Source organism: Sminthopsis crassicaudata, chromosome 1 (assembly GCF_048593235.1).
Source record: "Sminthopsis crassicaudata isolate SCR6 chromosome 1, ASM4859323v1, whole genome shotgun sequence".
NCBI lineage: Eukaryota > Metazoa > Chordata > Mammalia > Dasyuromorphia > Dasyuridae > Sminthopsis > Sminthopsis crassicaudata.
In genome coordinates, this window is record NC_133617.1 from 141,043,153 (window position 1) to 141,058,510 (window position 15,358).

The 15,358-nt window shown below is 33.3% G+C and overlaps 1 protein-coding gene across 8 annotated transcripts in view; it reads left to right on the top strand.

The window, feature by feature from the left end:
• Positions 1–15,358, top strand: part of RNF19A (ring finger protein 19A, RBR E3 ubiquitin protein ligase) — a 58,927-nt gene that overhangs the window by 18,196 nt on the left and 25,373 nt on the right. For 2 of the 8 annotated variants that reach the window (XM_074268159.1, XM_074268198.1), the window contains exon 3: positions 9,600–9,747. The exons of 4 other annotated variants lie outside the window; for them this stretch is intronic. The gene's annotated coding sequence lies outside the window, so the exon portion shown is untranslated. Of the gene's footprint in view, positions 1–6,357; positions 6,448–9,599; positions 9,748–15,358 lie in introns of all 8 variants that reach the window. 2 more of the 8 variants (XM_074268160.1, XM_074268172.1) reach the window with 2 other exon arrangements.

Sequence of the window (15,358 nt, forward strand, 5' to 3'; positions counted from 1 at the left end):
CCTATGAGTCTTTTAGAATTGTATTGTTTTGGATCATCATATTGCTGAGGAGAGCTAAATCAGACATAAGTTGATTATTGCACGGTGTGATTATTGCACAGTATTATGGTGTACAATATTTTCCTGGTTCTTCTCACTTCACTCAGCATTAGTTCATGTAAGCCTTTCAGTGGTGATGTAGAGCTTTTTTTTTTTTTAATTGCTTGTGTATATCCTTTGACCATTTTTATCAGTTTGGAAATGACTTTTATAAATTTGACTTGTTTCTCTAATTGAAAAGTGAGGCCTTTAACTCAAGATATTTGCTCTAAAAATTGGTTCCCAACTTTCTTTCTATCTAATCTTGATTGTGCACTAGTTTTGTTTGTGCAAAAAGTTTAATATAATCAAAGTGATTCATTTTCTGCATGTTAATTACCTAGTATTTAGCAAAGAATCCCTGTTACAAATTCTTCTAAATTTAGGCATATGTTTAATTAGTCTGCTTGAAATTTAATTCTCAGATTAACATTATTAAAATTTTAAAAGGTAAGCCTTTATCAAAGTTCTTACCTTTGTTTCCACTCTGTCTTTTGAACTTCCTTGGTTATTAATGGCTATTATTCAGTATTTGCCAATCAGAACACACTTAATAAACAATCTTTCTTAATGTCTGCAGATCTGTAGCATTAGATTTTTGAGTTTTAAGTTTTCAGTCTTGTTAAATCCATAAACCTGTATCTGCTTATTTCACTCATTATTTCATACAACTCTTTCTATGCTTTTTCAAAAATGAATCTGTTCTCCATTTCTTAAAGTATAATCATATTCTTTCACAGTCATATACCACAACTTGATTAGCCATTTCCCAGTTGATGAGCATCCCTCAAATATCCAGTTCCCTATAAAGAAAACTGCTATAAATCTTTTAGAAAAGAGGTTTTTTTTTTCTTTTTTTCCCTCATCACCTTGGGAAAGAAACGTAATAGTGGTATCGCTGAGTCAAAGGGCATACAGTTTTATAACTCTTTGGGCATAATTCCAGATGGCTCTCCAAAATGGTTGGATTAGTTCAGTTTCCACCAACAATATATTAATGTCCTAGTTTTTCCACATTCCCTCCAACATTTTTCTTTCTATCATTTTAGGCAGTTTGATGATGGATTATTTTAGTTTGCATTTCTCTGATCAATAATGATTTAGAGCATTTTTTTCATATGACTATAGACAGACATATTATCATTGTCTAAAAACTACCTGTTATTATCTTTTTACCATTTATCAGTTGATGGAATGGCTCTTCTTACTATAAATTTGTCAGGTTTGTATAATCTTGAGATATGAAGCTTTTATCCAAGAAATTGTACATAAAATTTCTCCCTCACCCCAATTTTCTGCTTTTCTTCCAATCTTAGGCTACTTCTTTGTACTGACCTTTCTAATTTAACATAATCAAATTTATTTTACTTTGTTTTTATTTATAAATTTTTATCCATAAATCCAGTAGGTAATATGTTCCATGTTCTTCTAATTTGTTGATGACATACCTCCCTTTATGTCTTGGTTATTCATTTTTATCTTATCTTAATAAATAACGTAACTGCTAATAGATGTTAGAACCAGGATAACTAGCTGAGTTTTCTTTTTATGCTGAATTATTTTTCCCTCCACTGCCATTATATTGCTTTATCTTATATATCCTTTAACCTCTTAAAAAAAAAGTGGATATGAATTGAAGAATGATTATTGAGTAGTCATATTTTCTTGGAGAACTTGTTCTGAAAAGTAAAACAGATGTCTCTTTTTCTTTCTCATTATGTCATGAGATAATTATATAATAGTTATATATTTGTCACACACAGATATTAATTGCTGGACAGAAGCCTATGACACTTGAAGCAATTCTAGGTTACTACATAAATGGATATATTTGTGTCCATTTGCTCCTCTGAATGCTTTTATTTTGAATACTCCCAACCCCTCCCCATTGAACCAGCATCTAGCATTAGACTTGCCTCAGGACCAGCACCTTGCTCAGCCTCAGGATCAGAAAGGGAATGATTGCTAGCCGAATTATTAGAGACTTGAAAATTCCTATGATTATGATATAAACAAAAATATCTACTACTTTTATTTGTATGTAATCATCTTTAACCAAACTCTGAATTAGGATATTTTTGAAGGTAAAAAAACTGACTTCTCCTTGAAATGATTCCATTTATAATTTAAATTCAAAACCTGACTGTCATATTCAGTTGAATATAATATTTTTAAAAGCTATCACAGCTTCAAATTGGTTGAAACTACATTTATGTTCCAATTCCACTGCAATTCAGGATCAGTGTCCATACTGAGAGATGATGATTCTTTAGTTCTTAGATCTAATCCATAGATATCTGGTAGGATTTTGAAGAAAACCCAGATTCACAGCTAAATTCCTTTTATGTTCTAATTGGTTTTCTGAATCTCGTGTACATTGGTATTTTTTATATTGTAGGTGCTAAATTTATGCTAAACTTGAATGTGCTTATGTGTACTAAATTTCATTTATTGGTATAACAAATGGTTTTTGTAATATGTGATATTAGCTAAGGAAGAAGGTGGTGTTTCATTGACTTAGTTTTTTGTTTTGTTTTTTTCCCCTTCAATTAGCATTTATTTTCTCTACCTCCCAAGCCCCCTCCCTATTGGAAAATGCAAAAATTAAAACCTTTGTATAACAAATTAAGCAGTATACATTCCTACATTGACCATGTTTAGTGTTTGATTTTTTTTTTTTTTTTTTTTTTTTTTTCTGCATCTAGAATCCATCTGTCAGGAGGTGGGCAGTATATGTCTTTGACAGCAGTTTCTTCTGGTTCTTCTCACTTTATCCTATATCATTTATGCTAGTCCCTTCAGATTTCTTTGAAACTGCCTTTTTTGTTGTACAAGTCCTAGTGGTTGTTTCTCCCAGTTATTAGAGCCTTGGGCTTGGAATCAGTTAATCCCCAAGTTCTGATTGGTATCAGGTACTATGAACCACTTAATGAGCTTGACCTCTTGAGTCTTAACTTCTGGTTGCCTCAGTATCCTTAACTCTAAAATAGGAATAGCACCTACTTCACAGGATTGTTGTATAATGCTAGTGAGATATTTAATTGTTTTTATTAAAAGGCACCTAGCACAATGCCTGGCACAAAAAGAACTATTAAATTCTTATTCCCTTCCCTTCCTCCTGCCTTCCTGCTGCCTTTGTGTATATCCAAATCTTTTTTTTCCTAAAAAAAAAATCTTCCTAGACCCCACTATATTTTCTAGGTATACCTTGTAGGGGGGATACCTTGTCTTCTCCGAGTCAGATTCCTTTAAAAAAAAAAAAAAAGCCATCTATAATCAGTGCGCCACTGGTTATTCCTTTCTCATAAGTAGAAGAGAGCTGAAATAGCTCTCCAAAATATGATCTCTAAAACAGTGATCTGTTGATTGTCAATTTTATTGGCCTCTTTTTCTTAACACCTGTTTCCATAAGTGTATAATGGGGGTAATAATAATGCCCTCTTCTAGGATTATTAGGAAGATCAAATGAGATAATAATTATAAAATGCTTAGTGCAGTGTCTGACACATAGTAATCACTGTATAAATGTTAGCTGCTATTACTACTTTTATTATTCTTTTCTTCCCCTTATTGACCACCTTCTGGTTACTTTCTTCTGCTGCCTGCTGTTTCTCTCTCTTACACACACACATATCCCTTCTAGTTCTTTTATTTGTCAGATCTGTACTCATTCATAATCCTTGTCATGCCCATGAATTGTGGATATACTGTCCTCAGCCCTGCTTCTTTTTTTGTTTTTCCCTTTAAATTATTTCATCCCCTCCCCAGGTTCAATTATTATCTCTGTGCAGATAGCTCCTAGGTCTAAATCCTGAGCCCGGATCTCTCCAGAAGTCTAATTCATCATAAGCTGCTTGTTTGATATTCTGAATTATAGTCCCATTAGCATCTTAATCTTACTATATAGCCAAAGTGAAAATCCAATATTTCTTTCTTCCTCCCCTTTACCCCAACTCACACTTCTTCAAGGGTACATTCACTTTCCAGTTTTAACTTTGTCATCCTCAATTCCTTTCTCTTATTCACTTCACATATCCAATAGCTTTTTTCTGCTAAGGACAATTTGGATATTTATGACATCATTCACGGGCCATATAAAATTATCAATTTATAGAATTCAAGCAGTGGGAGGTGGTTGTACCTAGCTTTCAGCTCACCATCTCCTGAAGTTGCCTTAGCAAATGTTTTGAGGGCCTTATAGATATCTGGCTAGATGTTGCCCACCCCTGCTCTAAATATACCTTGTACTTCTCCTGTGACTTTGTTCTTTGCCTGTGTGTCCTTGATTTTGTTCAGAAGGTATATGTGGAATGTCCTCTTTATTCTCTTGAAACTTCTGCCTTGCCCAAGCCCTTTTGTCAAACTCCAGGAACTCATCTTCTCTGGCTACCTACAACTTTTCAAGATCTTTATCCTTTCTTTCATCATTACCACCATTCCACCACTTCTTTTCCAGCCACACAGAGCTATGACAAGTAACTTGAGAAGAGATTTCTATAGTCAATGATGACCTATCTGAATTCTTCAATTATTAACCTATTTAATATTCTCATAGTCACCTCCCATACCATGATTCTGAACCACTATTAGCTGTTCTCCATCCCCCACTAACTGTACCCTTATTCCCATCCCCCTCAATCTACCCTACCCTCCACTGTCTTCACTGGTAATAAACAAGCTTTCTCCTTAAACCATCATTTTCAGTCTTTCAATCAACTAAGCCTGGCTGCTTCCTGATTACATAGTCCAATGCTTTAAAGACCAACTCAAGTACTACTTCAAGAAACTTTCTTTGATCCTCCTTTTGTTTTGTTTTGTTTTTCTGAAGTTAAGTGACTTGCCCAGGGTCACACAGCTAGGACCTGTGGAGTCTGAGACCAGATTTGTACTCTGGTCCTCCTGACTTCAGGGCTGGTGCTCTACCCACTATGCAACCTAGCTCTGCCCCTTGATCCTCTTTTTGTAATGATGATGACCTTTTTCCTTAAATGTTACAGTACTTTATTTTTCTCTACCTCATACATAGAATTTAGATTTTGAAATATTAGAGACTACATATTCCTACTCCTTCCTTTTTCCTTACAATCATATAGTACCAGGATTCAAATTTAGACTCCAAAAGCAACGTTCTTTCCTTTATACCATGCTGGGTTTTTTTTTTTTTTTTTTTTTTTTTTTTTTTTTTTTTTGAGGCTGGGGTTAAGTGACTTGCCCAGGGTCACACAGCTAGGAAGTGTTAAGTGTCTGATACCAGATTTGAACTCGAGTCTTCCTGAGTTCAAGGCTGGTGCTCTATCCACTGCGCCACCTAGCTGCCCCTATACCATGCTTTTTTAAAGTCTCTGTTCACTTGAATCTTACATATTTATAAGGAAATGGGAAATTTGTACAAATAAATATGATGTAAATAAATTGTGTAAAATGTGCAAGAGATCCTGACAAAGTATCCTAGGACAACTTGTGGAGTTTTAGACTTAGGGGATCAAGGAGGTGATATTTGAATTGAGTCTGCAAGGAAGAGAATTCCTATGGATGGAAATAGCTTGAGGATTAACTCAAATTTTCTAGTTCCTTTCTCTATACCTTCCAGGACCTGAATAAACTTAAAAGATAACCCATTTCATCTTTATTTCTTAAAATTCTTACGTTCTTTACTTACCCATTTCATCTTTATTTCTTAAAATTCTTACGTTCTTTACTTATCTCCTGTACAAAGGCTTTCTTGTTCAACATCTTACCTCCTTTATTTTTGGAAATGACTTTCTCCTCAGATTGCTTTTTATTTATCCCATTTAATTGTATCCTTATGATTTTGTCTTTGTTTTTATCTGAACTGTGGCTTCAGAGGAGGGACCTGTGTGTAACTAATTCCTAATTGAGTATGAGTTATATAGTCTTTTTTTTTTTTAATTTATTTATTTTTTATTATAATTTTTTTTCACAGTATATATGCATGAGTAATTTTTTTTTTAAATAATATTATCCCTTGTATTCATTTTTCCAAATTATCCCCTCCTTCCCTCTACTCCCTCCCCTTGATGACAGGCAATCCCATACATTTTACATATGTTACAATATAACCTAGATACAATATATGTGTGTAAATACCATTTTCTTGTTGCACATTAATTATTAGCTTCCGAAGGTATAAATAACCTGGGTAGATAGACAGTAGTGCTAACAATTTACATTCACTTCCCAGTGTTCCTTCTCTGGGTGTAGTTATTTCTGTCCATCATTGATCAACTGGAAGTGAGTTGGATCTTCTTTATGTTAAAGGTATCTACTTCCATCAGAATACATCTTCATACAACATTGAAGTGTACAGCGATCTTCTGGTTCTATTCATTTCACTCAGCATCAGTTGATGTAAGTCTCTCCAAGCCTCTCTGTATTTGTCCTGCTGGTCATTTCTTACAGAGCAATAAAATTCCATAACATTCATATACCATAATTTACTCAACCATTCTCCAGTTGATGGACATCCATTCATCTTCCAGTTTCTAGCCACTACGAAAAGAGCTGCCACAAACATTTTGGCACATACAGGTCCCTTTCCACTCTTTAGTATTTCTTTGGGATATAAGCCCAATAGCAGCAATGCTGGATCAAAGGGTATGCACAGTTTGACAACTTTTGGGGCATAGTTCCAAATTGCTCTACAGAATGGCTGGATTCTTTCACAACTCCACCAACAATGTATCAGTGTCCCAGTTTTCCCACATCCCCTCCAACATTCATCATTATTTGTTCCTATCATCTTAGCCAATCTGACTGGTATGTAGTGGTATCTCAGAGTTGTCTTAATTTGCATTTCTCTAATCAGTAGTGATTTGGAACACTTTCATATGAGTGGAAATAGTTTTAATTTCATCATCTGGGAATTGTCTGTTCATATCCTTTGATCATTTATCAATTGGAGAATGGTTTGATTTCTTATAAATTAGGATCAATTCTCTATATATTTTGGAAATGAGGCCTTTATCAGAACCTTTAACTGTAAAAATATTTTCCCAATTTGTTAATTCCTTTCTAATCTTGTTTGCATTAGTATTGTTTGTACAGAAACTTTTTAGTTTGATGTAATCAAAATCTTCTATTTTGTGATCAATAATGATCTCTAGTTCTCCTCTGGTCATAAATTCCTTCCTCCTCCACAAGTCTGAGAGGTAGACTATCCTCTGTTCCTCTAATCTATTTATTATCTCATTCTTTAAGCCTAAATCATGGATCCATTTTGATCTTATCTTGGTATATGGTGTTAAGTGTGGATCCATATCTAATTTCTGCCATACTAATTTCCAGTTTTCCCAACAGTTTTTTCCAAATAATGAATTTTTATCCCTAATGTTGGTATCTTTGGGTTTGTCAAAGACTAGATTGCTATAGATGTACCCTTTTTTGTCCTTTGTATCTAATCTGTTCCACTGATCTACCGGTCTATTTCTTAGCCAATACCAAATGGTTTTGGTGACTGCTGCTATATAATATAGCTTTAGATCAGGTACACTTAGACCACCTTCCTCTGACTTTTTTTTCATTAGTTCCCTTGCAATTCTCGACCTTTTATTCTTCCATATGAATTTTGTTGTTATTTTTTCTAGGTCATTGAAATAGTTTCTTGGGAGTCTGATTGGTATAGCACTAAATAAATAGATTAGTTTGGGGAGTATTGTCATCTTTATTATATTCGCTCGGCCTATCTAAGAGCATTGAATGTCTTTCCAATTATTAAAATCTGACTTTATTTTTGTGGCAAGTGTTTCATAATTTTTCTCATATAATTCCTGACTATTCTTTGGTAGATGGATTCCCAAATACTTTATACTCTGAACATTTGTTTGGAATGGAATTTCTCTTTGTATCTCTTGCTGTTGCATTTTGTTGGTGATATATAAAAATGCTGAGGATTTATGTGGATTTATTTTGTATCCTGCAACTTTGCTAAAATTCTGAATTATTTCTAATAGCTTTTTAGCAGAGTCTTTGGGGTTCTCTAAGTATACCATCATGTCATCTGCAAAGAATGATAGTTTGATTTCTTCGTTTCCTAGAGTTATATAGTCTAAAAGGAATTGCCTGGGCACTGATTTTAAATTGAGAAATCACTCAGCTAGCATAAGCCAGAAGAGTGATTTCAATCCAGGTTTTCTTAGCTATATCCTCTCTAATGCTTCACACTGAATTTTAGAGATAAGACTTACTGTAAGGCTGGAACTGTTATTACAGAAGGCTTACCATTCCAGACCAAGGGATTTTTGGGGTTTTTTTTGGGGGGGGGGTTTCCCCCAGGGGCAAGAGAAAATCACTAAAGGTTTTTGAGTAGGGAGTAATGTGTTCAAACTTGTATCTTGGGGAAATTATTTTGGCAACTTTCTGACAGAATATTGGAAGAGAAGAGATGGGAAATATTGAGACCAATTAGAAGGTCATTATAATATAGAGAAAAGATTGAGATTGAGATGAGAGTACCTAAGTCATGGTGTTTGTGGCAGCATGATTTGAGAGAGAAAAAATACATAAAGATATTGAAATTGTGATGAGGAAAAGCAAAGAGTATAAAGTTTCAAACCTGAAAATTGCACTGTGTACCAAAATAAAGTAAGGGGAAGAACAGTTTTGTGAGTTGAATTTATAGACATATTGAGATATTGAACTGTTCACATGAATCTGAGATCTTGTCCACTGTCCACTTGCCCAGCTCACAACTTTTCTTAATATGGCAGGTTCTTAAGAGATTTAGGATTAGTCCTGAAGGCAGAGAATAAGTAGTTTTGGGGTTTTCACAGAAGCCACAAAATAGGAATAGATATTTCAAGGGAGGGGGAATGCTTTTACTATGTGAAAAATCTTTGAAAAACTTAAACTTTATTTAGCCATTTTTGCTAGAAATATTTCTAAATTTATATTTTTCCCTGGCTTCTTAAATTGTGCATTTCAATTTTATACTTCAGCTGTGATCTCATAGTACTTCATCCACATACAGATCACAATCCATTCATGCTGCACATAACTCTTACCCATATCCTATAAATCTTCCAGAGGAAATCCATCTAAAATACTCCGTGCTCTCCTTTTTTAGTCATATCTCCATGTACTTTTACCTGATTTCTTATGTATTATTACTTATTGGAAACATGCATTCTACCCATTCTCATAGTGTATTTCTCCATTACTCTTTGCGTAAGTTGAAATTTTGATTGTTCTAAAGCTGTAGACATTCCAAAATTGCTAAAATATTGGTGTGGAGTTTTGTTTCAGACAGAAGTTTACATTTATTAAAACCATTATTCAGTTTCCCATAGGCAGTCTAAACTATGAGTTTGCACTTCTTCAGTTTTGGGTCTAACTCCTTAACTTTGTGTGATGCCTTTCTAAGAAATAGGTACTGATGGACCAGTTCTGTGGTCTTTCCATTCAACTATATTTAATAATTTGGACAATAAAGATCCTCCATCCACTTGCTTTTTCCTGTGTGGATAGTTAGGCTAAACTCTTGAGTGATTGTGAATCTCATTTAGGAGGCTCAGCAGTGTTCCCGGGCTTGATGTAATCAGCATAATGTCACCTGCAAACAGGAGCATCTGGAGAACTTCACCATCCATAGGGAATTCCTTTCCATTTGGACTCTGTGCTGGACATCCTCCATGACAGTGGCAAACACCTTTGGTGAGCATATGTCTCCCTGTTTTATGCCTCTTTTGATATTCAGAGGATTGTTAAATATACTTCTTTGTTGCATCTTTCAGGGAATCTTGTAATACGGGAGACACTTTGGAGGAAAACCTTTAAAGTGTGCATTTTATTCCATTGAATCAAATATTGTTTTTTAAAAAATTACCAGTGAATGTTAGGCACAGTGGAGCATGCATTTTCTTTTGACATTTTCATAGGAGATAATCCTGTTTGTGTGTATATGTATTGATCATTCTCATTAATATTTTAGAGGATAAGAAGGTAGACATAATTACAGAACTATATTCCTCTTTCAGTTATATTGCCATATCTGATTTTTCCCCAAATCATCTATATCTATCTTCCCCTCTTCAGATATGTGGAAAATGTACACAGTACTTTCAGAATTTTTACTTCCAACATGGATTTCTTCTGTATGTACTTGTATGGTTCAGTTTTTCTTCATGTTTCAGTTTTTTTGTGCCATTTTCACTTCCTTATTTGGTATACTGGATACTGAGATATTAGGGTACACGTGTGTAACTTCTACTGTTAATAGTGATGAAAATAGTATAGAAATGCTGACATTTTATCCCTGAAAATTTTGAGATGATCTGGCTTAATTTGGGCTCATGTCAGGCTTTTGGAGTTTTGTTTTCCCTTCTGTAGTGGTTTTTCTAATGTTTTGTTGATAAGTTACTTTGCTGTCATTTCTCGGCACTATCCTTCCTTCGTCCTCCAATAGAACCATCTCTCATAATAAAGTTATAGTGAAATAAATGTTGGCCATGTTAGACAACATAAATTTCATTTTATATGTATCTAGAGTCCACCTCTTCTTCTTTAATAGGAGAGTAAAAGTATTTCACTGTCAGTCTTCTAAATTCAGAATTGGTCTTTGTATTTGTCAGAGTTGTGACATCTTCCAGTTTTTTCCTTTACATCATGGTGGTCATTGTATAAATTGTTTTCTTGGAAGATTATGTGATGATCTACTATGGTGAACTTGGTTCTTTTCAACAATGAGATGATTCAAGACAATTCCAATAAAGTGTCATCCACATCCAGAGAGAGAACTATAGAAACTGAATAGTAATTGAAATAAAGAAGTTTTTTTTTTTTTTAACCTTTGTTGTTGTTGTTAATTTCCTTTGTTTCTTCCTTTTTTTTTTTTTTTTTTTTTTTTTTTTTTTTTGCACAGCATGATGAATAATGTTTAGAACACTTATACTTGCTCAACCTATATCAGATTTCTTGCTGTTAGGGGAGGGGGCAAGGGGAAGGAGAGGGAAAAATTTGTAGCACAAGGTTTCGCAAAGATGAATGTTGAAAACTTATATTTGCATGTATTTGGAAAAATAAAATGACCATAAAAATTTTGGAAAAATAAAGTTAAACCCTAGTCTTTTGACTGGCATAAAAAATTCAATGACAAAAGTTTTTTTTTTTCTTGATTCTCCACAGTTTATCCTGTTATCAGTTCATACAAGTCTTTCTAGGTTTCTTTGAATTCTTCATATTTATGATTTCTTAAGGCATTTCTCAAGGAATAATATTCCATTGCATTCATATATCATAATTTCTTCACTGATTACTTGATCACTTGGTTTCTGTTTCTTTGCTACCACAAAAAAAAAAAAATGCATTTTTTAAATAAATGGGACATCTCTACTTGTCTGATTTTGCTTAGTAGTGGAATAATTTGTTTCAAAGGGTAAGCATAGTGTAGCAACTTTATTATTGATTATTCCAAATGGTTTTCCACAACAGTTGGACCAATTCAAATATTCAGTAACAAAATAGTGTAACTTCCATAGCTATTCCAATATTTACTGTTTTTGTCTTTTGTCTTTGCCTGTGTGGTAAAAACTAAACTTTTATACGTTTGCATTTCTTTTTTTTTATGATTTGGAGTATTTCATGTTGTTGTGTGCATTTCTTCCTTTGAAAGTTGGCTATTCGTATTCTCTTGACAACTTTTAAATATTGTGGAATATATATATATATACATAGTTTTGCAGATGAGTTTCCATTAGTTATTTCTTTTTTGGTTGCTGAGTTCCCCTTTTGGTAAGGAGATCAAGTGCTTTCACATTTTTTTGAATTCTTTTGGCTGCCTTCTTTTGGCATTTCTTAACAGTTTAAAATGCTGTGAGAAATGGTGGTAGTTTGGCAACAAATCTTTATTAAGCATTATGTATACCTGGTAATCTCATCAATGTCTTTTTCTATACCCACTTCCCTCTGTTCGGTAGTATTACCTGATCTAATTTCATGCTGTATTATCTCAACTTTATCCTTTCAATTTATTGTTTGATTTTAACCTTTTGTCTAATAAGGTGACAGTCTGTGTATACACAATCTGGTGGTACAAATGATATAGGTGATACAGTAGAGTGATGGACTTAGGGGTCAGGAAGACCTGGATTTGAATAATTTCTTAGATACTTGTGTTTACTCATCTGTTTAAAAAAAAAAAGTAATAGTATTTATTTTATAGGAATATTTTGAAAACCAAATGAAATGATTGTGTAACACACTTTGTAAATTTGAAATTAGGAAAACAAATACTGTGGTGGTGACAACAATGAAGACATTAAAAGTGATTCTGACATGAATAACTTTTTATTTCCGGTCAGTTTGGATGCCCATTTTTGGTGATATTTGGTAATACTGGTGATAGCTAGAGATTTCTTGCTGTTTCTTATAGAATATATGCATCATATGAAAATTTGAGGCTTTTGAAGTAATATAAAACTTTTGGTATCTTATTTTCTGATCCAAAACCATATTTTATAACTTTTTTTTAAATAACTATATTCCCATGTCCATTTTTGCATCAGTGATTTACTATTAAGTTGTGTATTCTGACTTAATTTTTGTGGCCTTCATAGCTTAATTATTTCTTGAAACAGATATTGGAACATTCATTGCAGTTATCTTCAGAGTACCATGCTCAAGAGGAACAGAAGAGGATTAAGTGTGTCATGGTTACCTTTGGAACAGTTCCCTTATTTGTATCTATAAAGTAAATCTGGGACCCATCTTTTAATTTAGTTAGTCTCAACTTCCTTGTCTTTTGGTTCCACTTAGATTGATAATGTCAGTATGTGTTGGTCATGGAATTCATGTTTTTGGGTAATTAATAACAAAGTTATGTAGAAAAATGGGGACTTAGGCATTTATTAGGTAATCATGTCTTCTTATCATTAGTTGTTGTTCATAACCCCATTTGAAGTTTTCTTGACAAAAAAAAAAAAAAATAGATGAGGAATTTAGACAGACAGGGTTAAATGACTTGCCCAGGGTCACACAGCTAGTGTATGAGAGCATGTTTGAACTCAGGAAGATGAATCTTCCTCTTAACTCCTTCACCATCTACCTGACCAATTTAATATTTATTAGGTAATAATTAGATATACCAGACCAGTAATTAGAATCTAGGTATTAGGGGAATGAATACTTAAGACCTTAGATATTGAGAATTTAATATCAAATATTTTAAATAATTAGGTATTTAAGTGGGTAAATAGGTACTTAAATATCTAATTACTTAAGTAATAGTGTACTTAGGGACAGTGCATCTGGTACTTAGGTAATCACTTAACTAGGTTTTGAGGTGTATGAGTATTCAAAGAGGATTAATACCTCTGATCTAAGGTCTTAGAGCTTTTTACAGGGCTACTCTTCTTTTTTTTTTTTTTTTTTTTTTTAAATAATGTCTTTTCTATGGTTCCAGAAAGCTATAACAATCACATCAGACACCCTTGTAAACCTGGGCTAAACCAGGTTAAGAGTAACTAACTGGGTTTTGAGTTAGGGGGGGATGTCTTGGTGAAATGGATGGCTAAGAAAAATTTATTCCAGCATCCATGAAGATGGCTGAATTGATTCAATTAATTCAAGGTCATTCATTGCATCCCAGGCCAAAACCAGTCATCTTAACTTTTGTTTTGCTCCTATCCTAGACTGATGACTTTGGAAGAGTGAGTGAGTCTGATGACTGGTTCACACTAGTCAACACATTACACTGTGTCCTCTTTCAAAATGAAGAACAAAACAGCTGTAAGAATAAGCACTTGTTTTAATTTAGTTAATTGGGTACTTAGTGAGGTGGGCACTTAATTATTTAGGTATCTGGACACTGAAGTAGATTCTGAGGCATTTAGATATTAAATAATTAGGCATTTCATTACTGGATAGAACCAATATTAGTAAAATTAATGTTTACAGCTGTCTAAAAACTGAATTGTACTTGGTATGCTTCATTCTTGTGCCATCATTCTTCTCCCACTATTACTGCTAAAACAAAAAGAACCTTCCCTAGACTGAGGGGCCTTCATAAGACTTGAGGGCTTTTTGGTATTTTTTGTTTCACTTTGACAAAAGTGTTTTTGACCAAAGGATTTTATAATTAGGTAGGCTTGTCCTCAGGCAGCACTCTTCTAGGACTGTATTTTAAAACTTTCTAGTTTGGTAAATTGTGGTGGTTTTTTAACTTTTTTTTTTTTTTTTAATAAATTTTCTGTTAGCAAAAATCTCTCCCTCAACCCCTCTCATCCCCCTGATTAAGAATGAAAGGAAAAATTAATTTTACCCTAAACTTTGCTTTCACTTTAACTCACAATATATATATTTTATTCTTTCCATTTCCTTTCTTTTTAAGCTATCAAGACATAGTTAACCTCTCCTCCCAGTTGCATCTATCTAACTAGATTCTATGACCTCTAATGGTAATACAGTTCAGAGGGGGTATGTGTATTAATCTCTCCATATTAGAATGTAAACAATTTATCCATGATTCTTTATATTTCTAGTTTTGTAGTTCAATTTCTCTGAAACTCTGGAATTTTTATCACGAATGCTGAGAAGTCCAATATATGAAAAAATATCAAATCCAGAGAAATTCTTGAGGTATTTAATTCAGTTTTGACAATATAATACGAATAATGTGATTCTTCTCCCCCCAAGTTATTATAGAGCTCACAAGAATCCATTTCTATTTTGAATTTGATACTTTTTACTAATTATATAATTAAAGGTCCATTTTTCTCTATATAGTTTTGCAGCTAAACTATTCTTTGTTGAAAGTCCAGCGGTATAGCTTTGTGAAATATCATACTCCCAACTTCCATTAAATTGGTTATGATTCTGTCTGTTTTTTTTGGTACTTAAATTCTTTTTTTTGGTTACTTAATTTCTTCTTCAGCTTACAAACTCTGGATTTTGGTTACTATGTTTTTGAAAGTTCTTATTTTGGAGTTTCTTTCAGGAGGTATCTGGTAGATTCTCTGTTTTACACATTTTGCTATTTCCAAGAGATCTGGAACAGTTTTATGACTTTTATAACCTTTTTTAGTCATTGCTTTGAAGCAATCTTTTGATTTTTAAATTTTTCTTTTCTTGATCTTAGTAATTTATTTTTACTACAAAATGCCTTATATTTTATTTTTTACAACCTTACAACTTTTAGTATTTCTTATTGTTTCATGAGTATTTAGAAGCTAATTTACTTTTCAGAGTTTGGTCCATTTACTTTTCAGAATTTCTTGCATGTGTATCTTTCATGCCAAGCTGTAAATCACTTTTATAATTCTTTCTTGTG